This window comes from Canis aureus, chromosome 11 (genome assembly GCF_053574225.1).
Source record: "Canis aureus isolate CA01 chromosome 11, VMU_Caureus_v.1.0, whole genome shotgun sequence".
Lineage (NCBI taxonomy): Eukaryota > Metazoa > Chordata > Mammalia > Carnivora > Canidae > Canis > Canis aureus.
The window spans coordinates 51,742,994-51,767,929 of NC_135621.1; the positions used below are offsets into that span (position 1 = coordinate 51,742,994).

General features: G+C 38.4%; 1 protein-coding gene across 3 annotated transcripts in view; it reads left to right on the top strand.

Annotated features, from left to right (window-relative positions):
* Positions 1-1,279: 1,279 nt before the first annotated feature.
* The window catches only part of SOCS5 (suppressor of cytokine signaling 5), a 61,043-nt gene continuing 37,386 nt past the window's right edge, over positions 1,280-24,936 (top strand). Inside the window, exon 1 of one of the 3 annotated variants that reach the window (XM_077915290.1) lies at positions 1,280-1,442. The gene's annotated coding sequence lies outside the window, so the exon portion shown is untranslated. Of the gene's footprint in view, positions 1,443-1,564; positions 1,772-2,237; positions 2,585-24,936 lie in introns of those variants that run through there. The other 2 variants (XM_077915288.1, XM_077915289.1) reach the window with 2 other exon arrangements.

Consider the following 24,936-nt stretch of genomic DNA (forward strand, 5'->3'; position numbering starts at 1 on the left):
GCATCTAGGAAATATAACCAACATGACAAAGTTAGAAAGGGTTAAGAGGTATTTACAGCAGTGAGGGAGAAGCATGGAGGATTACGTGGCTCCTGGTTCTGGATTTGGGGGAGTGGATGGTGACACTATCAAAGAAGATAAGGAGCAGACGAGAAAGAGCAAGTCTTGAGGGTTTGTGTTCTGATTTGGATAGGTCATAATGAGGTTCAAGCGGAGATGTCCAGAAACGCCTATGCGTGCAGATTCGGACCTCATCACAGGCACACTCAGCCGTCAACGTGGTTAGATCACTCGGTGTGCAGCACAATGACTACGTCCCTACTGAGCAAAGCAAGGGCTGGGGCCCAGCTCTCGGGACCGACTCTCTTACCGAGTCTACAGATAACATATAGTAAGGTTGACAACCTGGGTGTTTATAGTCTCAGGGAAACACTGGAGCGAGGGGTGCACTGGGGAAGAGAAAAAGCTTAAAGAGAGATGTAGCCCATAGAGTTCAAGTGCACTAGAGACCAAACAGGAATTTAAAAAGTGACCCTTGAACTTGGTGGGCCCCAGGGACGTCCCGGGTAGCCCGAGGGGACAGCTGTACTCGAAGCAAGACTCGAAATAAAGGGGCTCGCGGGCAAGTCGTCTTCTGTTTCAAGTTTGGAGGCGCTGGACCATGGTCATGGCTATGTCCAAAACAGAGGTGGCCAGGAAATTCTGTGAATGACGACACGGTTTCGAAAACGCCAGATGTAGAGAGTCCTGCTGGCGTCACAAAGCCTCAACTCTGCTTCTCCCCTTTCAGCCATTTCTAGGGCGGGGGCCCTTCCGCATAACGTGCCGGCACAAAGTGGAGGGCCCCGGGAGTCACGTCGGTGACAGCAGGAGTAGGGATGGGGCTGCTGGAATCCAGTGAAGTGCCCAGTTGCCCGCGCATCCTGCAATTTAGTAACTGGGTGGCTCCAACGCTGCAGGGAGCTGGGGAGACTCATTCACATTTTCCGACCCGGCACTCACACCCTCCATTCATCATTTTTCCTTTCCTTTTCCCCAGCGGAGTTGAAACCGGGGACAAAGCCTCCCTCCTTCTCCCACCCCGGGCTGACCTCCCGCCCCCGAGCCCACCGCGGGCCCGCCCCCGGCCACGTGACCCCCGCGGCCCCCGTGACTCGCCGCCTCCGCCTTGCCCCGCCCTCCGGCCCACGTGACCGCCTCTTTCCCACCTGACTGGCTCCTCCCTCTGCCCCCGCCCCCCGGGCCGGACCCGGCCGCCGTCTCAGCCGCCCGACTCCAAAATGGCAGCCGCGCACAGCGCGCACCCGAGCGGCCGGACCTCCCTGCCTCCCGGGCCGCCCCCCTCTCGCTCCCGGCCTCCCCCCTTCGGCCTTCACCTACACGCCTCCGGATTGGCCGCCGGGAGTCCCGCCCCCCCGGGGCCCCGCCTGCTATTGGCCACGGTAGGCTGCCCGTCCGAGAGGCGTGCCCCGCCGCCCCCCGCCCCCCGCCCCGGGAGGTATTTTCCATTCCGGTGGGGGTTGGGGGGAGGGGGGAGGGGAGCGGGGGAAGGGGGTGGGGGCCTGGCGGGGGCATCCGGCAGAGCTGGGGTCCCCGGGCTCCGTGCGGAGGCAGCGAGACCGCGCGCGGCCGGGCACCGGCGGGGACGGGACGGGACGGGAGCGGCGCGCGAGCGGGCGGACTCGCCCTGTCGGTGACTGACTGCGCCGTCCGGGCCCGTCCGCCTGGCCGCAGGTGCCCCTGGATGAGGCCGCCCCGCGCGCCGCAGCCGGTGAGTGTCCCCGCGGCCCGCGCCGCCGCTAGCGGCCGCCTGCCGGTCCTCCGGGCAGCCCGCCCCCGGCCGGCGCCTCCACGCCCCGGGCAGCGAGGCAGCGCCGGCCCCGCGGCCGGGCGGAGGCGGCGGGCGGGGACCGCGAGTCCGGGCCGCGAGCCCTTGCGCCCCGAGCTGCGCCCCGTGGGGCTTGCGCTTCGTAGGCTCTCGCGGCGTCCACGAGCAGTCGTTTGTCTGGTGGGAGGGAGGGACGAGGGGCGCCCCAGGGGAAGGGGTCGTCCGGGGCCAGCGGAGGGCGTCCGCGATAGGGGTCGGAGCGAGGCCACCGGAGACTCGGGGCGCAGCCAGGCGCGCCGCGGGGAAGGGGCCGCCGGCCAGGTCCCGTGGGCTCCGAGGCTCCGGTCCGGGGGTCTTCAAGGTCGACGAGAAGCGGTCCAGCGGGAGCTGAGAGAGGGGACTGGGGTGTCGGATGGGGAAGGGACCGGAGCCCCCCCCGGGGGGGGGGTGACCCGAGGTGGAAAGGGATGCGCAGGCGGCCGCTGGAGGACCCTTCCGCAACTACTTGGGCTCCTGCTGGGCTCGGGTGCTGGGATTTGGGCGTTCAAGTAGCTGAAGCAAACTGACTTTCCGGAGAGGGAATTGCATCTGAAGGAGGATGCTAAGAAGCAGCTTAAGTGCACATGTCGGTCTGGTTCCCAACTTCGAAAGGCTGGGGGATTGGATTCTCGGGGTGATCTGTGACATTTTAGTTCGGCGTTCCAACCAAGAGGAGCCTTGCTGCTGGAACCTGTCAGTTATCCCTTATTTTAAAATGTACGTACGTGTTTGATGGTGTTTTACCAGTTACTGGTTTTGCTGGAAATGCTCATAAAACTGCACCTTGAAATTCTTGTGGCCGCCTCTACATCTGCTGAATATCCTTTCTTCAGGTCCCTCGGTCTATAGCTATGGCTTACTTCGCCCTGGCTTAACGGTTACAGTGGACTCTGCTATTAGAATTTGCTGCTTACTTTAATTCTACAAGATTATGAAGTAATTCGCCTTCTTTCTTTGCCTTGCTTTCAATTGTTTCTTTACAAGGTCAACTTTAAGTATTGTACTGGGAAGATGCTCTAAGAAAGCAGTACTAAAATGAGGCTGAGCTTTCTAACGGTTGAATATTAATGCCAGAGGCTTAGTTTAATTTTAATAATCCTGTATTTGCATAACTCTTGAGAATGGGTTAGGAACAGAGAAAATGCATGCCAGGGTCAGGCAGTGGCAGTCCACAGAATCTACCTCTGGCACCCGGTTGAGATTCTTGATGTCACTGAGAAGAGGAAGCTAAGAATTGCACAGCTAGATCTTTTCATCTTTTAAATGTTTTCTTAATCATATGGATGTTTTATGTGTGTATATGTGTTTATATAGTATATGTAACATATACTAATTCCTCACAATTTATAGAAGGAAAGCCTTTTTTTTTTTTTTTTCCTTTAGGGAGTACTTAAACGTTTTTGAGAAAATTTGTAGATGGTATGTTGCCCTGTAATGTAATTCATCAGAGAAAAATGTTCTGCAAAAAGTACTAATGTTTTCATTTGACACCTTTTTAGCTCTCCAATAACTGATGGATAATTACATTTTTTTTCTCCCTATTGTCCTTGAATTTTACAATTTGTCCTTAGGGAGAATGTACTGGCATACAAAACAGTAGCCTAAAATATTGAAACCTAACACCTTTTAGCAAGCATTATGATAGCTTCTACATTATTCACCTTGAGATTCATCTATGGCAAACTAGTGGTCAGAAGGCGTTCCCTTATCACCTTAGTTAAGAATGGGCAGTTTTCTCCTCTGGTAGAACTAAGGAAAAATAACATTTAATGCTTGCAAAATATTGATAATAACTAAATAGAATGAGGATAGGGAGCTTGGAAAAAAGATGTATGTACAGGAATCACATTTCTTTTAGAGCTGGGAGAGTAGACCATGGAGATGATTATTTTGCAGATCATGAAACCAAGGACCAGAGCAGTGGAAGGGACTCAGTTGCTAGTTAGTGACAGAGCCAGGATCAGTGGGCAGGTTTTCAGACTCCAGTCCAGGGTTTTTCTACATTATCACAATCACATTGTTAATTTCTAAAGAGTTGTAGTGCCAACTAGAAATGGTTTTTGGATTATTTGTGATGTTGTTCTAAGGTTGGAGAAGTTTGAGTTTACTTTTATACATGAAAGGATGTAAAACTGGATGCGCTTTTATTGGAAAGTTTTAAACACTATGCTTCATTGTTAGTGGAAGTGCTGATATTTCTCTCTCAGTGGAAAGAGACAAACTGTCACGTCATCTAGATTAAAATATTAGATGAACTTAGAGCAGGCTGGTGTTTTGTCATTTTTATGCTAAAAATTGCTTACAAGATTATCAAAATTCAAAAGGTTCCTGTGTTTTCAAAGTAAATTATATGAAAATTATTATTCTCAGTAAGTGTGGGAGTTTTGTTAGGTTAAAATAGGGTTTGGTACCTTTAGAAATAAGAGCAATACAAGAGAAATAATACAATTACATGATCATTATGAAAACATAATTCTTGTCATAGTTGTAATAGAGAATGACTGACTTTGTATCTCAGCCACTTAATAACATTATGATGTGTGGCAAGTGATTTAACCACCGTGTACTTAGGTTTCCTCATCTGTAGAGTGAGGGTAATAAAAGGACCCACCTCATAGGAGAGTTGTGAGGATTCAGTGTTTCTTTCCTTTCCAACAAATATTGTACACAATTCTTTATGGTTCATTAGGTGTGTACCGTTTCTTTGTTTCTTTGCTATTATTGAAGTCACTTCGAGGCTACAAAAAATACCCAGAGAAATACAATGAGCACATAATAGCCTGTCTTATGGAGCTCTTAGTGCAGATGACGTCCTTATGTTTGTTTTCTCCTTCGTCTGCTCCTTTTGGACCTTTAATTAGGTATGCCTATCAAGTTAGAGTGAATGCATATATTTTTCTAAATGTCATCTGGAGACCCTTGTTGCAATGACATTATTCTACAATCAGAATGCCAGTGATTGATTTGGAGGTATTCTAGTGAAAATGTAATGCATTCCAAAGGCTTACTGGGTAAGCTTGGGTGAGGAAATCAAGAATTTATAAGATCTATTATTAATTATAATCCTCTCTGTCGATGAAACCAAGAGAAAATCCTTGAACCTTGTTTTCTAATAGGGGAATGTTTTGATGACTTCATTCATTATACTTTTAGGTTTTAGTAATAAGATTTGTGTAATTCCAATATTATAACATTTTGTTCTTTTTACTTTGCTGTAACCGGGGTCTAATTAGTGTTTGCATATGTGGTTTAGTAAATGTTTTTTATAGGACAGTGGTGGACTTTTCCTAAATATTCTTTGGTTCTACCTTATCAGGTTCTCCTATTGGATTTATAGCAGCTCTTCTTCTGCTTATAGTTCCCTCAACTTTGATTCTCAGACACCTTTACCTCCTGTCACAACACGTAACTTCTTTGCCCATCACAACATGAGCATACTTTTTTATACCTCTTTTTAGACGTTAATTTCAACTATGTAAAAAATGTACATCACATATTTTTAATTGCTCTTATTTTTAGAGTTTCACTGAATTGAGTCCATTTTGCAGGTTAGAGATTAAAATCAGAAACAAATGTAGCTCAAAAGCATTTTTACTATGTTAGTGGTAGATTTTTGCCATTTTTTTCAGATCTCAGGCAGGCATTCTGTTGGTAGGTACTTCAGGTGATAAATATATGGGTCATCCCTTTAATCTGAAGTAATGCAGGTAGCTCCATGGAGCTTATCAGAAGCTTCCAGGATAATGTTTTTCTTTCACTGATACAGAATTTTAATATTTGAGAGTGACCAACTCGATCTTTTGATTAACTATTATATTAAAGGTTATGAAATTATTAACAATTTATTGGATATTTTTGGAATCATGGAATGCTTTTAGGAATTTTGTAGAACTTAAACATGCAGATCTTTTCTTTCAATTACATAATCTAATTATGTGAATAAAATATTTGTTTAAATATGATTCCAAAAGACATTAGAAATACCATGTTATAATAAAATATAACCAATCATTGCTCCATTTTTCACTAAGTTAAAAATTTTTTATATGTTTAAAAATAATTATGGCATTGTAAATTGCCAGTTATTCATATTTAAAATTCATGAATACAAGGACTGAGTCAGTATGGACCACGCAAACTACCTTCTTGGCTTTGAGGTAGACGTTAGAGAATGGCTAAGGGAAAATATGAATCATTTTCCTTACTCAATAAATTCTTTTTCTGAGTTAGCCAACTATCTTACTTTTTAGGGGGTAATGGAAAGAGGGTTTTGAATCCGCTTAGAGCAGATGTAATCTTGAAGGGTGACTGGATTTATGTTAATGTTGGGTAAATTTACATCTGCGTAGTTTAACTGAAAATTAGTTACCTGCCTTTATGGTACACAGAGGTGAAAAATTCTAAGGACTGACTTGAGAGAGACCAAATAAGTGTCACAATAACACTTATTGCCAAGTACAGTAGAGTAAGAATATATTTCTCCACAGTTCCTCTAATAATCCATAAGCAAAAGTAAATTTGCCTTTGCATTGATGAGACGTTATGCAATAATCTTTTATCAAAGCTAATAATAAGAAGCAGTGAGGAAGCTAATTTTGAAAAAAATATTTTTGAAACAAGCTTATCGCTCTGGAGTTGTCTTCAAATTATGACTTTCTTATTTTATTTGAAAACTACTATAACAGGGATAATAACGAGTCTTTCTATTCTGGGCAAGATTCTTCAGTTAGAGGTGGTAATCAAGTATTGATATACTGGGGACTCATGGGTGGTTCAGCAGTTGAGCATCTGCCTTCAGCTCAGGTCGTGACTGCAGCAGGGTCTGGGGATCCAGTCTCTCATCAGGCTCCCTGCAAGGAGGCCTGCTTCTCCCTCTGCATATGTCTCTGTCTTTCTCTCTGTGTGTCTCGTGAATAAGTAAATAAGTAAAATCTTAAAAATATTAAAACTATTAATATCAATATATAATATAATATTAATATAAAATATTAAAAATATTAACATACTGTATGTCGAGCAATTAAAAAGGATAAAAGCATAAGTAATGTGTGTATACTTAAAATGGAACATGAAAAGTAGAATGATGGAACAGGAATGATTTGGGAACTGAGCTTCATATGTGGTAGGTAGTCAGAGAAAGGGGAATTAAGAATTGTAGGTTGGAAAAAGAGAAATATGGAGGAAAACCAGGATTTTGTAGTTTAGCCCTAACATAGATCCTGGGTTCTGCAGATTACTGTGTCTTTGCATCAGGGAAAACTGGTGAAATATTCCAAAGCTGAAGAATAAATTTATTAAACATTAAATAAAACCTATTGGAAGAAGTCCATGTATTTTTTTTAAGGGTTAAAATATGCACGTGGCCAAAGAGGAGCTTATTTATCCAATTATTTAGTCCTTGCCTTTAGTTATTAACATGAGACAGCAGTCCAGCCTCATTACCCTTCAGGGGATCAGTGCTCGAACCAATTTTATTTAGCATTTTCTTTCTTTTTTATAAATGATTTAAAAGACGGACTGGCAGTGAAAGTTGCCAGATTTGCAGCTGACTCTGTGTGCTGTTCCAGGTAGTTAACAGCCAGGCCAACAAGGAGAAGCTACAGGAACATCCTTTGATGAGTTTCCGTGTGGCAGAGAACAAGATAATGCATTTAGGAGAAGATACTCCAAATTATATTTACAGGACCTGAGTTGTGACCCGGGAAGGGGATCCAGAAGTCATGGAGATAGCTTCTGTGAGGGCATTTATTGTAGTTGTTGCTGGGCCACAAGGTCCTGTAATGTGTGAGGGTTGTTGGACATAGATCTGAAGACAAAAATGATGTACATGAAAATGATTATAAAATAAATTATTTTTTTTCTTTTGCTGTTTACTATGTTCCAGAATAAGTGTTTTGCAGTCATTTTTTTTTTTCATTGAATTCTCTGAACAAGTCTGAAAGATAAGTGGCATTGTCCAATTTTCTCAAAAAAAGGAAATTTGACTCAGGGAGGTTAAGTGACTTTCCCCAGTCACCCAGTCTGTGATGGCATAGAGACTAAAGCCCTTCTCTCTTGACTGTTAATCCTAAATGTTACCCAACATTTATTAACAGACATCTTTTAAAATTTATAATAGTTTAATTTAGGGTTTATGAAATGCTGTTTTTCTCCTTTGCTATGGCAGCTTTGGATGCCATTACCAGGAGAGACCATATCTATATATTTTGAAAGGATTTGGAGACATTCCTTAAATTCTTCATTTTTAAGGAAGAGTAAAGGATCTTTTGGTATACAGTTTTATCGTAGAGATTGGAAAACAGTACAGGCCATCCATAAAGTGTTTCTTTTTTTCACTATGAAATGTTGGATTATTATGAGCATTAATAAGGTAACATTAATAAGGAAAATCTTGTTTGGTAGAAAAGACACAAGTTAAGAGTCCAGATACCTGGATTCTTCAAGGGGTATGAAATAGTGATGTGAAAAACATTAGGATAGCATTGAAATAGGTGGGCGTAGGGGAATGCTTGAGATATGTCTTGAGAGATGAGCAGGTGAAGAGGGATTGTGTTCTAGGCAGAGGAAAAGCAGTATGTTAGATGAATAATGACTTTTTTGAACTGCACTTTCCTCAAAGGAGTTAAAATATAAGAAAGTATCTTAAATTTTACTTAGATGAGCAGCATCTGCTGTATATTGTTAACCTTAAAATTGCCAGTTATTTTACCAGTAAAAGTGGGTTTACTTGGAAATAGCAGAGAATTACATTCCAGAACAAGCAAGCTATGAGAAAACCACAAGCAAGCCTAGAGAACAAAGGAGAGGACCTCTCTTTCATAGAGGAAAGGGAGAAAGTGGGAGGAGGACTGTTACAAACAAAAAAGTTGATTGGAGTAAACTAGCAGTTGGAAGTATAGTGGCTTTCATTGGCTGAAATGTGACAGTCTTTCATTGGCTGGACTGTTGCTCCTCTGCTGGGACAGTAGAGTAGTAGCTAAAGGAGTACTGACTTGCAAGGTACCTCTCTTCCAGGTGGGTCTGCAATTGACAAAAGTGGTAAGGCCTGAGAACTCACCCTGCTGGCTTCCTGGCTCCGTTTTCAATGAGGTTTCCTTGTTTCCTTTTAATTTTCAGAGTATAAACTCTCTCTCTCTCTCTTTCTCTCTCTCACACACACGCACACACACACCTCTTGATATATGTTGATTTTGGAATCCCAAAAAATGAGGTTGCAAGAATCAAGTGAATATATGTGAAAGTACTTCATAAAATTTTAGGTGCTCTACCAAGAAGAGTGATAGAGGAATGCTGATGTTGTTATAAAGGGTGGACAAGGTGAAAACTTAGGAAGCAGGGAGAGAAAAGTACAAGAGAAAAAACAGCAGAAATGGAAAAGGGAGGTGTTAAAGATGAGGGAAAAGGATATATGTGAAGAAACTTGATTTATAGTCCTCTTTGTACCTGTCAGTCAAAAGGAGGGTGATAAATCTATAACTGAAAACTTTTGACATTAATTTACTGTAAGGAAGCAGCTCAGCAGGCAGTTGAAACATTTTACTCACTTTTCCATTTAGTCTACACTGACCATGTTAAAAAGGCTATGAAAATAAGCTAATTGAGAGTTGGCTGTATCTTCTGATGGTTTCTTCAGTCATTACTTCTGTACAGGTTTAGCTAATGGCTTTAAATAGTATAAGGGTGATCATAAAAATAAAGCAAGCTGGACTGAGTTTCTATTTATTCTAGATTATTAAAAATGAAAAGACATAGTGTATTTAAGGAAAAGGGTGAAGTTTGATCCATCTAAATGAGTACAAAAGAAAATTAGGAAATCAGACAAGAATAAAGGTAGAATGGGAACAAATTGTCAATGCTCTTATATGCCATACAAGGAGCTTGGGTTTTTATTTTGTTTTGTAGGTGGGGAAGCAACACAAATAGTTTGCTGTTATAGAAATCTGGTTATAGTAGTAATGAAGAGAATAGTCTGGAGGAATAGAGATTGGAGATATTTATTCACCAAGTAATATATATGGCACGGTTAAATGAATGAAGTATTCTCTCTGGCCTCTGATAGGTAAGTCACGGAGATACCATTTAAGGTTCTGCCCTAGTTCAGGAAAGACATTATGGTAGTCTCAATTAAGGAATTTGTAGTGGGAATAGAAACAAGAGACTGATATCACAGATATATAGGAGTTTAAGCCCTCTGGACTTGGTTAGTGTTTGGAGGTGTTAGAAGCTGAAGAGGAGTCTAAGGTTCCTGACTTGGCAGTTGAATGATATGTGCAAGTTTGAGAGAAGGGGAATACGGGTTTGCTTTCAGGTAAGTAGTTATGCTTTTTAGATAAGTAATAACATGATCAAGATATCAGCTGGAAATATGGGTCTAGCTCAGAAGTGTGGCCAGGTTTATAGATAGGATTTGGAAGGCAAAAAGTTTAGAGTTGAAACTTGTGAAATTAAGTGAATAATGACCATAATTCCTAGATACTAATGTATGCAGAACAAAAAAGTAACTGTCAGTACTGGCACTTAGTTCAAGAATGTAGAAATTTTTAAAATATTTACCTTTTGCCCCCTTCAACTCAGCCACACCACCACTACCATCATCTATCCTTACAAAGAATATGTAGAAATATTTGCTGCCAGAAATACTTTAGTGTCCTTGAAACAGTGTACCACAGTACACTGGTCTTCTGGTACAACACTGGGAGTTCGTAACAAATGCACTTTCTTATCCCTCACTGAAATTCTCTTTGGAATTGTGTTTGGTTCCTTGCGCTGGTGAGATAGTCTGAACATATACTGAAGCCTGCAGGCTTTTTTCACCTTTGAGATCTAGTACTGAGCAGCCCTAATCAACCATGTCTTTGCCTCTCTTCCTCTCCTACCCTTCTAGCATTATAGAGCTTAAGGCTCTGGCAAATAGGATGCATTCCAAGAGGGAAAAGTAAAAAACATTGTAAGAGAAAGAACCTTGAAGAAAACTGTAATCTTTTCAATTCTCTTCCAAAGGTTCTACTCTTTAAGCCAGGGGATGGAGTTGGTGAGTCATTAAGAGGAGGTGTCCAAACTCAGTAAAATAAATAGCCCATCTATTAGGAGCAAGATCTTTTTAGTGCTGAGGGAATTTGGAAAAAATCTGAGGTGGTTTAACATTTAGTGGAAAAGATGAGTTTTTGGTTCACTTTTAAAGGAGGTAAAAAGTCAAGGCTGTGCAGCAAACAGTAAGAATACCACTATTAAGAGGTGGAGAAAACTGTACTGAGGAAGTAGAACATTAAGAAGAAAGTAAAGGAACTGGTCAATGGGATTCCTAATCTAAAATGCATAGTTCAAGTTCAATTAATGAGAAATTAGGGTAGTTAGAGGATCAAAGACTAAATTTGGAACTGGAAGTCCATGAAGCACATAAGTAGAAATTTGAGCATGAACAGAGGACTATTGTAATCATAATTGGAATAGCAATTAAGCAGCTATGGAAAATGACAACTGTTACAAACAGTTTATGATGTATATAGTACTGATTAGTTTATAAACCACCTAAATCTCTTATATTTTCCTTTTTTGTTATTATGTGTGTGCTTCTGTAATAATGTTTCTCAAACTTGCCTTGGCATAAAATTTATATGAAGCTCTTGTTTAAAATATAGAATCATCCCAGGGATACCTGGGTGGCTCAGCGGTTTAGCGACTGCCTGCCTTGGGCTCAGGGCGTTAATTCTGGAGTTCAGGGATGGAGTCCCACATTGGGCTCTCTGCAGCGAGCCTGCTTTTCCCTTTGCCTATGTCTCTGCCTCTCATGAATAAATAAATAAATAAATATGAAAAAATATATATAGATTCATCCATGATACATGTAACAGTAGTTAGTCCCTTTTAGTTGCTAAGTTGCATTCCGCTGATGGATATACTGTTATTTATTATTACCGTGGGAAAGGGTTGTTTCCAGTTTCCAAGAGACTAAAGCTCCTATGAACATTCTTGCACAAGGCTTTTGTAACATGAATATTCCTTATTTGTAGGTAAGTATCTAGAAGTCAAATTGCTGGGTTATAGGAAGGGTGTATATTTAACATTATGAGAAACTGGGGATCCTAGGTGGTTCAGTCGATTGGGCATCTGCCCTCAGCTCGGGTCATGATCCCAGGGTCCTGGGATTGAGTCCCATATCATGCTCCCTGTTGAGGGGGGAACCTGCTTCTCCCCTTCCCTCTGCCTGCCGCTCCCTGCTTGTGCTCTCTCTCTCTCTGCCTCCCTCCCTCCCTCCCTCTCTCTCTCAAATAAAGTCTTAAAAAAAAACATTATGAGAAACTAATGGAACAATTTCCATTGTGGGTTTACCATTATATACTAACATTGTCCCCTCATTTCTTTTACAGAAGAGTTTGGGTACAATTGATGTTCTTCCTTAAATGTTTGATAGAATTCACTAATGAAGCTATCTGGGCCTGGAGGTTTTGTTATGTTTTGTTTTTTTTTGTGTGTGGAAAGGTTCTTAATTAAGGATTCAGTTTTTAAATGAATAAATGCAAGAGTATTATTTATTTATATTCCTATTTTGGTAATTTCTGTCTTGAGGCATTTGTCCATTTCACCTAACTTGTCAAATTTACAGCTTGAAAATATATTACACATTTTATGAAACAGTATCTTCTTATAATGTCAGTAACATCTGTACTAATGTTCCCTTTATCATCTCTGATATTAGATGCATTTTTCTTTCCTCTTGTGATTAGTCTAGCTAGGGCTTATTTTTATCAGTCCTTTCAAAAATCAAGTTTCGGTTTTGTTGATTTTTCTCTCTAGTTTTATCTGTTCTCTAGTTCATGAGTTGAGCTCTTTCATTAGTTCCTTATCTCCTCCTTACTTTGGGTTAATTTGTTATACTTTTACTAGCTTTTAAGGTAAAAGCTTAGATCATTGAGTTAAATTTTTATTTAAAGAAAAATTATCAGGGGATCCCTGGGTGGCTCAGTGGTTTAGCGCTTGCCTTTGGTCCAGGACAGTGATCCTGGAATCCCAGGATCAACTCCCACATGTGTTTCTGCTGCTCTCTCTCTCTCTCTGTTTCATGAATAAATAAATTAAAATTTTTTTCAACTTTTAAAGCCATAAATTTTCATGATCATTTCATTCAAAATATTTTCTTTTTTTTCCTTGTAATTTTTTCTTTGATGTATGGATTGTTGTGAAGTGTTATTAGCAAATAGTTTCCAAATATTTGTGATTTTCCACATATTTTGTTACTGTGTTTTCGTTTAGTATCATTTTGGTCAAATAACATATTTTTAATAATTTCAATCCATTTAAGCTTTTTGATTGGTTTGTGGCCCAACATAGGGTGTATCTTGGTTAATGTCAATGTGTACTTGAGAAGAATGTATCTTCTGTTGTTGGGTGCTATGTTCCATAAATTGAGGTTAAGTTGGTCTTTGTATATCTTCTATTTTTACCAATTTTCTATTCACTTGTTCTACAAGAAGAGTTGAAGTTTTTACCTACAAGTTTGAATTTGTCTGTTTCTCCTTTCAGTTCCATCGGATTTATTTCATGTTTTAAGTACTTACATGTGTTACAGCACATTTAGTAATTAAGTCTTATTGATGAATTGATCGCTCTGTCATCATGAAATACTCTTTTTGTCACTGGTAATTCTCTTGTTCTGAAGTCTGTGTCTGATATTAAAATTTCTTTTGATTAAAATTTGCATGGTATATCTTTTTCCATCCACTTTTAACCTATTTATGTCATATATATTTATTTATTTTTGTCATATACATTTAAAATGATTTTTGGATGTACAGCATGTAGTTGGATCTTGCTTTTTTATCCAATCTAACATCTTCATAAATTTGGTTTGTTTAGACTATGAGTTGGCAAAACTATGGCTGGCAGACCAAATTTGGCCTGCCACCAGTTTATGTAAATGTTTTATTGGGATAAAGTCATGCCTGTCCATTTACATACTGTCTATGGCTGCTTTTGTGTTATGATGTCAAGGTTAAGTAGTTGGGATAGAGACCATATGGTCCTTAAAGACTAAAACATTTTTTGGTTCTTTACAGAAAAAGTAAGTTTGCTAACCGCTAGTTTAGACCATTTACATTTAATATAATTATTGATATGATTGGATTAAAATGTACTGTCTTACTGTTTGCTGTTCTTTTTTCCTTGGTTTTCTATCTGCTATTGGGTGGGTTATTTTTAATAACGGTCTGCCCTCAAATAATATGCTGTTTCATGTATAATGCCAACCTTACATAATGATATACTCCCATTTCCTCCCATCTTTTGGGCTTTTTGCGTCTTACATTTTGATTTTATGTGGGCTTTAAGCTCCATTGCTGGTTTTTGCTGTGTCAGTCACTTATCTTTTAGAGCAATTAAAAATGAGAAAAATGGGGTACCTGGCTGGCTCAGTCCGTTAAACATCTGCCTTTGGTTCAGGTTATGATCACAAGGTCCTGAGATCAAGCCCCAAGTCTGACTCCCTGCTCAGTGGGGAGCCTACTTATCCCTCTCCTTCTACCCTCCCCCCACTCATGTACGTGCTCTCTCTCTCAAATAAATAATACTTTTTTAAAAACGAAAAAAAATCTTTAATTTTTACCTTCATTTTAACTTTTTTTTGTGTCTAGATCCAAATTTGTGTCAGGTATCCTATTCCTTTTGTTTGAAAACTTTCTTTTACATCTCTTATAGTGCAGCTTCCCCTACCCTGTTATTTGCTTTCAATTTTGAAAGCTATTGTTAGGGGATATAGAATTTTAGGTTTTCAGGACTTTTTATACTACTTTTAACACTTCAAAGATTTTTTTTTTTTTTTTCTGTCTTAGTTGCATAGTTTCTGATGAGAATCCTATGGTGATTCTTTTATTTGTGTTTCTGGATGTAATATGCCTTTACCCTTTGGTTGCTCCTAAGATTTTTCTCTCTTTGACTAGATTGCAACTTTATTATGATGCCCCTTGGTGTGGCTTTGTTTCTGTTTATCCTTGGGGTTTATTGAGTTTCTTAGATCTGTGGGTGTATTGTTTTCATTATATTTGTGAATTTTTTAGCCATTTCTCTTCAAAATTTTAAATTCCCAGGGGTTTCTTTTGTCCTCAGATTTCAGCCCTACATGTGTTTTTTTGGCCATTTAATATTAATTCACAGGTCACTGAAACTTTGTCCATTTTTTTCTTCCAATCTTTTTTTCTTTTCCTTCAGTTTGAAAAGTTTCTGTTGCTCTGTCTTCAAGTATACTGATTTTTTTTTAAGTCTCCCTTGTCTAATATACTCTTATTTCCTACCAGTTAATGTTTTATGTCAGGTGGGGTTTTTTGTTTTTTTTTTTATAGCTCTAGAATTACCTCTCGTTTTTCTAAAGAAAAATTTCCTTTTTTGTCTTGAAATTTTTCTATTTTCTTCATTATGTTCATGTTTTTCTTAAGCCCTTAAACTTTTTTCTAAATGCTCTTTTAAAGTCCTTGTATTAGAAGTTCTCTGGGCACCTGGGTGGCTCAATCATTTAGGTGTCCAACTCTTGATTTTGTCTTAGGCCATGGTCTCAGGGTCATGGGATTGAGCCCCACTTCAAGCTCTGTGCTCAACAAGAAGTCTACTGAGATTCTATCTCTTTCTCTCCCTCTGTTCCTCCGCCACTTGTGCACATACTCATTCTTTCCCTCTCTCTCCCCCATCTCAAATAAGTAAATCTTTAAAAAAATTTTTTTAAAGTAAAATCCTTGTATTAAAAGTTCTCCTAATCCCTGCCACTTCTAGATCCTGATTACAAGTTACTATTTCTTATTTTTTCCTACGTAATTTTTTATGGAGTTATGTTGAGCGTCTTGACTTTTTTTTTTCTTTCATGACTATAACATTTTGTTCTGGCAGACAAGAAATTTATTTGTGGATCAGCTTGATCTTTTGAGTTCTGTTTTCAGGGTTTTTTGGGTTTGAGTTTTTGGCAATTGTAGAACTGCTTTCAGTGTAGGGCTAGTTTGGGCCCACTACTGAGGCATGCCTTTTCTTGTGACTCCCTTGATTGCCTCATGTCTTCATTAAGGTTTATTCACCCTAGGTTGGCAGAAACTGAATGATCCTGGCCCGGTGTGAACTTTTGAATTTGTTTGGGTTAGAGCTCCCCTGTATTTGTTATTTTTTTGGAAGTTGTTCTCTGTCTAGCTTCATAGATTTTCATACAGCACAGATGCGGATTGGTATTTAGCCAGAAATTCAAGGACACCCTTTTTGCAGGTTTTTGGAGCATTTATGTTTCGTTTCTTCCTTTGTGGTAATATGCCCTACAAATTCTGGCTTTTTCATACTTCACAAATTCCAAGCTCTGTCACCTCAACTCAGTGAGATAGTTGCCTCTACTTGGGTTTCCTTTGCACTGAAAGCTGGGACAGTCTTTGTGCTCACCTCATTTGTTTCCCTTCTTTCAAGGCCTGTTTATCGGAAAACAGTTGTTGCATATTTTGACAAGTTTTCTATTTATGGCAGGAGGACAATTCTGGACCTTGTTTTATTCTCTTTTGCCCTCATTTTTGAAGGATATTTATGCTGGATACAGAATTTTAACTTGATAGCATTTTTTCCCACTTAAAGCACTTCAAAGTCATATTTAAAGATCTTCTAGCTTAAATTTTTCTGATAAGAAGTTAGTGATCATTTTTAATTTTTACCTTTGTTCTTTTGGAGTAATACATCCCCCACCCACCCCTGACTGGTTTAAAGATTCTCTCCTTTTCTCTTTACCATTGGTTTTCAGCATTTTGTTTATTCCAGGACTAGCTTAGTCCTGATACAGAGCCTTTCTGGGGTCTCTATCAAATGCATATGATATTCAGTGAGGTCTGTCCACTCTAACTACCAGGAATTTGAATGTCTCCCAGACCTTTGCAAGCTCAAGTAGTTGTTCCCCTCACACTCTGTAGTTATTTTTCACCCCAGATTTTATTTCTTGGTCTCATGAGTCTTGCCTTGTGCATATGCAGGTTAGTCTCCTGGCAAAGAATTAGGAGGGATCTCTTCAGATTTCTGAAACTTTTTCTCACCACAGCTCCCTTCTTTTTTGTGTTCTGTTTCTTAAAATCCAGTGACTTCATTAGCTTCAAACTTCGAGTTCTGTTTCCTCAACTCAGTGAGATCTCTGTGTTCTTTTTGGGTTGCCCTTCCATGTAGCACAAGCAGAAAAAAGTCGGGGCATTCAAGGATCTTTGTTTCCCTTCTGTCAGGAATCACAGACCTGCACTGCCCAATATCTGCAAATAATATTTCATGTATATTTACAGTAGGAAGTCTAGCCCTGTACCAGTTACTCCATCATAATTGTAAATAGATGTGTAAGATTTTAATTTTTTTGAAAATCTTTATAACTTTTGATATACTTCTTAGAGTATGGCTTCATTATAAAGAATGCTAGCTCATATTTTAATCTTTAAGCCATGCCAGAAAGAAAGAAGAAAAGTTTTTTTTAAAAAAAGAAAATTTTTGGGATCCCTGGGTGGCACAGCGGTTTGGCGCCTGCCTTTGGCCCAGGGCGCGATCCTGGAGACCCGGGATCGAATCCCACGTCAGGCTCCCGGTGCATGGAGCCTGCTTCTCCCTCTGCCTGTGTCTCTGCCTCTCTCTCTCTCTCTCTCTCTGTGTGACTGTCATAAATAAATAAAAAAAAATTAAAAAAAAAGAAAATTTTTTTAATTTTGAAAATGAAACATAAAAATTTTAAAATGACAAAAGGAAAGAAAGGAGGAAAAGAAAGATATTCAGTGTCTCAAAACCTAGAGTTTAACATGATCATCTTCATAATTTCAGACATCTCCTATTGCAAATATACATGTAGAAGAATAACTTTAGTTTTTAAATGAATTCATGCAATTCATATTATTTCAGTTAACTAATTTAGTTAACAAATTAATCTGTTTGAAAAACAACACTGGAGGGAACCCCGGGTGGCTCAGTGGTTTAGTGCCGCCTTCAGCCCAGGGTGTGATCATGGAGACCTGGGATTGAGTCCCATGTCAGGCTCCCTGCATGGAGCCTGCTTCTCCCTTTGCCTGTGTCTCTGCCTCTCTGTGTGCATGTGTGTGTTTCATAAATAAATATATAAAATCTCTTAAAAAGAAGAAAAGAAAACAACACTGGAGAAATTGCTTATCCACAGGTAAAAATTTTTTACTAGAAAATATTTCCCTCTAAGCTTATGAGATAAACTTATGGAAAAAGCCTAAGAGGTTAGAATCATGTTGTAGATTGCATGCTTTAATAGGTCTGCCATATTAAAAGAATTAAGTGTTGGCGAATACCTGCTTCCCCCCCCCCATACCTGCTTTTAGTAGCACATAAATTGATACAACTTTCTAAAATGGCTATGGTAGCTCAAGCTGCTAGAACAAAATACCATGAACTTATGGTATTATAAACAACAGGGGATTTATAAACAGTAGAATTTATTTCTCAAAGTTCTGGAGGCTACAAGTCCTAAGTAGCATGGCTGGATTCTGGTGAAGACTCTTTTTAGGGTTGCAGACTGCAGGCTTGTTTCTTTAAGTGGTAGAAGAGAGCTAACTAGCTCTCTGGCCTTTCTTATAAGTGCTCCACCCTGATGATGTAATTACCTCCTAAAGGCCCCATTTTAAAATACCATCACATCAGGGATTAGATTTCAACACATGGATTTTGGGGTTCACAAATGTTCAGTGCATTACAATGATAATTTGGAAATGCTCAGAATCCTTAAACTTGTTCATACCCTTTGCCTCAAAATTCCATCTTTGGGAATTTATTATAAGGAAATAAGAGATGTGGGTGCCTGAGTGGCTCAGTCGGTTACACTCAGGTCATGATCCCCAAGTCTTGGGATTGAGCCTTGTTTTGGGCTCCCTGCTCAGTGGAGAGTCTGCTTCTCCCTGTGCGCCTCACCTTACTTGTGTGCTCTCTCTCTCTCCCATGTTCATGCTCTCTCTCAAATTTTTTTTTTAAAAAGTAAAGCATGCATTTAAATATATGTATGGGTATGTATTATTTATTCATTACAATCCTATTTATAATGTTAAAAATGGGAAGCCTCTAAATGGTTCAATTATGCTACTGTATGACCAAATACTATAAAACCATTATAAATCATGTTCTTTAAAATTTTTGTTTAGTATACTAAAAATGACTTGACAAATGATAAAAATCATGGTTTTAGGATGTTTAAAGATGCATAGTATAAGAAAACGTTCACAATGCAGTAACTGAAAAAGTAGAGTGATACTTTTGAGTATTTTAAAAAGGAAATCTTTATTTAAAAGGATAAATAAATAAATAAATAAATAAAAGGATAAAATAGGGGCAGCCTGGGTGGCTCAGCGGTTTAAGCGCGCTCTCTCTGCCTGTGTCTCTGTCTCTCTCTCTCTATCGTGAATAAATAAATAAAATTAAAAAAAATAAAAAAAGGATAAAATATGCTAACTCTGAGTAGTTAGATTATGGGTTATTTTTCAATCTCATATACTATTTAATGTTTTTCATGTTTTCTGTGATAAGCATGTACTCTGATGTTAATAATCATCCAAAAAATAACTTGCTTTAGTTTTTTAGATTTTGTTAAAATTAGTGATTGGGAGGATGAAGGAAGAAGGATTTAAGTGATTTTTAGTTTTGATCCTCTTGATCATGCCTCTTTTCCATTTTTGCAGATTCAGAAACAAGCTTTATCAGTATAAATCTATTGAAAGTGATATTTATTCTTAGATGTATAGTATATATTCTAAACTTTTTTTAAAGATTTTATTTATTTATTAATGAGACACATACGGGGGTGGGGGGCGGAGACACAGGCAGAGGGAGAAGCAAGCTCCATGCAGGGAGCCCGATGTGGGACTCGATTCCGGGTCCCCAGGATCAGGCCCTGGGCCAAAGGCGGTGCTAAACCGCTGAGCTACCTGGGCTGCCCTCTAAACTTTTTCTAAACTAAGATAATCTCCCATGTTTTATAGTTTAAAATTATGAGTTTCTATCAAGCACTTCTTTGTACACTTGAGAGATTGAATATTGCTTTCTTTCCTTTTTTCTGTTTCCCAGAGATTTTTGTTTTTTAAAGTTTTGTTTTACTGTTACTGTCTACCTTCTTGCAGGTGTGAATGTTAAGAAAGAAGTCAGAGTCTTTAGTTTTCTCAACAAAACATTACATTTGCTGTTTCTCTCCTTGGCATCTTGAGCATATGGACCTGGTGCTCTTCAGGAACTCACTGTAGTGTGACTCAGCTTCACATTTTTTGCTATATATAGAACATGTTAGAAATCCAACAGAGAAAGTTAATATTCAGAAGAAGAGACAAAGGAATGTTGTGGTTAATGAAAAAAAGAAATAGACACATCCTCCAGGGAGGTGCCATTCATACCAGATCTTAGAGAATGACCTTAACTTGGGTAGTCTGGTGTCTGTTCCTCAGCAATTGTAGGTCCAGAAATTCATTTTGGTCAGGGGAAGTGATTTCATGCTAAGCAAATTTACTGAAGACTCATTTGGAAAACAAAATTAATTTCTTAATATACATTTAGAAATAATATCAAGCTAGGATTCTTTGGCCCACATCATCATTGTAGGGCTGTGACTACCAAAAGGATATGAACAATTGGGTCTGCTGATCAGAGTGTGTTTCCCAAGGCTTGGCACAGCGGTAAATTCTCTCATCACCTCATTTTTAAGCTTTGTCAGGGGCTCTGTAGCTCTAGGCAAATTTCTTAACCTCCTGAGTCTCCATTTTCTCATCATTAAAATGATAATAACTAGGTATCTCATAGTATTATTTTGGGAACTAAATAAGGTAATCTATGTAAAATGACCAGAACAATGCCTCACTCCTAGTTGCCATTCCATAATTGTTAAGATGACTTGCTTTCTTTTACTTCTGGATTTGAGACCTGGCAGTTGATAAAGATAATCTTTTCTTGTTCCCTGCAGACATTGCTGGAAACTTATGTATTTGTGTTGTAGAGGTACTAACACAACTTGATTTATAAGAATATTGTTCTGAGTCATAAAATTTAATTCAAATCTAGTGAAGAACTATAATAAGTCTTTTCACATGGAGCTATTTTGTTACCTTGAGACTAAGGTAAGAATCATTCTTTTAAGGAATTCAGTAGTGTTTGCTGTTCTGATTTGGCATTTCTAAAACAGCGTGATATTTCTTGTAAAACAAAGTCTGGATAACATTTAATAAGCTGTTTTTACTTATAGCTGACAACTTAGTAAGGTTTATGTTCTATGGTTCATATTTCTAATTTATTATATTCATAAACTGTGATGTTGTAAAAGATGTGATCCAATTCCATCTCTTTGAGATGAGATTTCTGAGACCCAGGGAACCAGGCTGAAACTGAGCCAGACAGCTGATGCATCGTAGGGGGCCTCCTGGGATTGTGAGGTGCCAGTGCTGCTAGGCCCAGGACAGTGAGACCCTTGATATGAGTTTTTGCTCTGGAGGAGGCCAGGTGAGCAGCCAGCTCCTCCTTTTCACATCAGCATCATTTCTTTCACATGATTCTGAGAAGGCAGTAGTGAATTCAAGCAGTAAGCTTGCCGTTAGTCCTGAGATGCAGATATTCTGAGTGAGTCTCTTCTAGAAGACCACCCTGGCCTGCCCTTCCTTCCATGCTTAGCCATATCCAATCAGAAGTGAATGAGAAAATGTCCTTTTTTGTGTGTGTCAAGTACCATGTTTGCTAACTAGGCACCATGGAAGAGTTTGGACTTAGCCAGGAATTTTACATGGCAGAGCTGAGGCAGGCCTCTGCCCCAGCATACTCTTCTCTTCGCTGGATTCCAGGGCCTCCCTACATCAGCCAAATTTGTTTTCTCTTCTGAATTATCACTTGACTTGTATGGGAGACTTACTGAAAGAATGTTTTGACATCTATTTAGATGTTATCTCTAATTGTTCTTTATAGTACTTTCTTATTTACAGTTGTGGTATCTAATTATCTCATGGGTCTGTATCTTCTGCTTAGCTAAGTCCTTGAGGACTATACCATTGTGATGTCTTTTTGTACTGCTCCTAGGTATTGAAATATTTTAAGCATTTGGTAATTAACTTGTCGATCAATAGGTAAATATTTGTTGTCGGTTTTTTAATTGCAGCAAACTACATTTTAACATCCTTTTAGTTCTTGCAAGAGCTGTATTTGGTATTTAAAGCTCATATCCTCAGAAGGTTTTAGATTAAAAAGAGTTATAAGAGTGCACTTGTCATTTGAAAAGAATTGAGTGCTTCCATAAATAATTCACATTGAATGTTTTAAGAACTAGGAAAAGTTAGGGACAGCAAATAAAATCATTTATTTATATAAATGATTTTTGGTCATCTAGTTGTGTTTTTGTTTTTTAAAATCACAGTCTGAGAACTACTAACTTTTATGGCATTCAGCCAAATATATGTATGGTTATGAAAAATAAGCTATCTTGAATTGTAATCATACTTTGGGGACTTCATTTACTATGACTATGTCTTAGGAAGAAAAAAAAAAGAAAATTTCATGTCTTTTTATGATGGGTTATAGATTGGTGTAGTTATGACCAGTCTTGGTACTTGGTTCCAGTCAGCATTCTTGCCCCTCCCAGAACCACACCAGCTTTATTGAGAAATAAAAATTGTGTGTATTTAAGGTTACAGTGTGAAGATTTGATAAATATATATATTGTGAAATGATTACTGCAATCAAGATAATTTATATATTATTGCCTCTGGTAGTTACACACACCCCTCCTTTTTTGGTGAGAATATTCAGGATTTACTATCAACAGATTTCAAGTGTGCAAATATAGTAATATTGACCATAGTCACCATGCTGTATATTTTATCCCCAGAAATTATTCATTTTATAACTGAAAGTTCCTACCCTTTGACCAACATCTCTCCCATTTCCCCCACCCCCCAGCCCTTGGCAACCACCATTCAACTTTTATGGATTCTGCGTATTATTGAAATCAAATAGTGCTTGTCTTCCTTTGTCTGGCTTATATCACCCAGCTTAATATCCTTTAGGTTTATCATGTTGTTACAAATGGTAGTATTTATTCCTTTTTTTGTGGCTGAGTAATACTTCATTATATGTGTCCCATTTTCTTCATCCAGTCAGCATTCTTGTAAGTATATGTTTTTTGTTTCAAGTGGAATCAGATGAGAAAAATATGGATAAATCATTGTAAATCTTTAACTGGTATTAGAAAAAACAAGGTATATACCATACTGAAAATGGACAATAATGTCATTTCCACTCCAAGGACTAAAGTAACATCTAGTGCAAATGTGGAATATTCAGTCAGACTTGCTTTGGATTTGGGAAATGCTGTATTTCTTTTATCTCAAATTATCTTTTTTTACACGGTGATATAAATATGTGTTTGGCTGATACTAGATATTAGCTTCTGTGGTTGGTTGAGGGATGTATTTATTTCTGAGTCTAGAATTTATACCTATGCCATATCGTTGTAAGTGATTTTTAAAAATTGAATTCTCGTGCCTCTGAATGTTCCCATTGTACTGATGTACACATACTCAAAACATTTGCTGTAGAACTAAAAATTAGTCCTAAGATAATTTATACTATATATTTTTTAAAAGCTTAAAAATTATTAAATTAATATACAGTAAAATTGATTTGGGGGGATATACAGTTCTGTAAATTTCAACTCATATGTAGATCCATGTAACCACCACCACGATCAGGATACAGCATAGTGCCATCACCCTAAAAACTTCCTCATGCTATCTCTCTGTTATCACACCTTTAATCCTTCACAACCACTGATGTTATACAAATGAAATTATAACTTTGAGACTGGTTTACTCTGCAGTCCATACTGTCTTAGTTACTGTAGCTTTAGAGTAAGTTTTAAGACTAGTTAGTATGGTTTGCTTATTTTATTCTTCCTTTGCTTTTGATTTTAAGATAAGTTGGTCTATACTGTGCGGGGCAGTGGTTCGATTAGAATTGTGGTAAGCTATAGATCAAATGGGAAGAATTGACACCTTGAGTATGTTGAACTTCTGGCCATGAAAGTAGTAAGTCTTCCCTTTTATTTAGGTCTTCCTTGGTATCTTTAATAGTGTTGTGATTTTCAGCATCAGCTTTTGTATATGTTTTGTAAATTTCCAAGTTTTTAGAGATTTTTCTGTTATGCTATTAATGATTCCTAGTGTAATTCATTATGGCTGTAGAACATATTTCGTGTTAACTTCAATTCTTTTAAATTTGTCAGATGTGTTTTATGACCCTAGTTATGGTCTTAATGAATGTTTTCTGTGTAATTGAAAAGAAACTATACTCCTGTTGGGTGGAATGTTCTATAAATGCCCCTTTTGTGCCTGTTAATTTTCTTTGCTTTGAAATTTGCTATATTTGATATTTATATAGCCGCTTTAAGCTGTCTTTTGATTGTTTCCACGATACGCCTTTTTCCATCCTTTTACTTCTACCCATATCATCATACTTGAAATAAATTTCTTGTAGGTGGCATATAATCGGGTCATCTTTTTAAAAAATCCATTCTGATAATCTTTTCTAATTGATATGTTTAGATGTTTTACATTTAATATAATTACTTATGTGTTTGGATTTAGTGCTACTATTTTATTACTTGCTTTCCATTTGTTCTTCCCTTTCCTGCCTTCTTTTGGGTTACTTGAAGTTTCTGGTATGCCTTTTTTTTTTTTTTTTTTTTGGTTTGGTTTTTTGTTTACTATATCTCATTCTGTGTGTGTGTGTGTGTGTGTGTGTGTGTGGCGCCTAGGGATTATAATATACATTCAGACATACCTTGCTTTATCACAATTCATAGATACTACATTTTTTATTAATTGAAGCTTTGTAAAGCAGCCCTGTGTCAAGCAATCCTATTGGTCCATTTTTCTAACAGCATTTGTTTACATTATGTCTCCGTGTTACATTTTGATAATTCTTACAATATTTCAATTTAATGTAATTTAATATTTGTTTGGTGATCTGTGTTTAGTGACTGACTCACTGAAAGCTCAGATGATGGTTGGCATTTTTTAGCAATAAAGTATTTTCTAAATCAAAGTATGTACATTATTTTT